This window comes from Octodon degus, unplaced genomic scaffold (genome assembly GCF_000260255.1).
Source record: "Octodon degus isolate 3935 unplaced genomic scaffold, OctDeg1.0 scaffold00065, whole genome shotgun sequence".
In the NCBI taxonomy this organism is placed as follows: domain Eukaryota; kingdom Metazoa; phylum Chordata; class Mammalia; order Rodentia; family Octodontidae; genus Octodon; species Octodon degus.
In genome coordinates this window covers 9,138,712-9,139,105 of record NW_004524641.1, presented here as the reverse complement: position 1 = coordinate 9,139,105, position 394 = coordinate 9,138,712, and positions in this window count along the sequence as shown.

The window sequence follows — 394 nt, the reverse complement described above, 5'->3', positions numbered from 1 at the left end:
GTGGGGGACAGGTCAACAATTTCTGACATTGCCAGTCAAGCGGAAGACCCAATACTATTATGGGCTACTGGACTCTTTTAGAATATTTTGCTGAGTTTGCACACCTATAATATTCAAATAACGGAACTTAACAAAAAAAGGGGATACAGATGAATGTCCATTTTGCATCTGCATATTCAAAGTGGTTAGGATAGATATTTAGTTACATTCTCTTAATGACTAGAGGGATTTGTTCTAATGGTGTTTGTAAATAGGATATCATGTCTGCATCTTGTATAGCAATTAACCACTAGGAAGAATGTATGCAATGCGCTAATTATTGAAACTGTCCTTCCAATTTGGTTTGAAACTGTCTCAGTGCTATTTGTTTCTCCATAAAATTACGGAAAAAAAT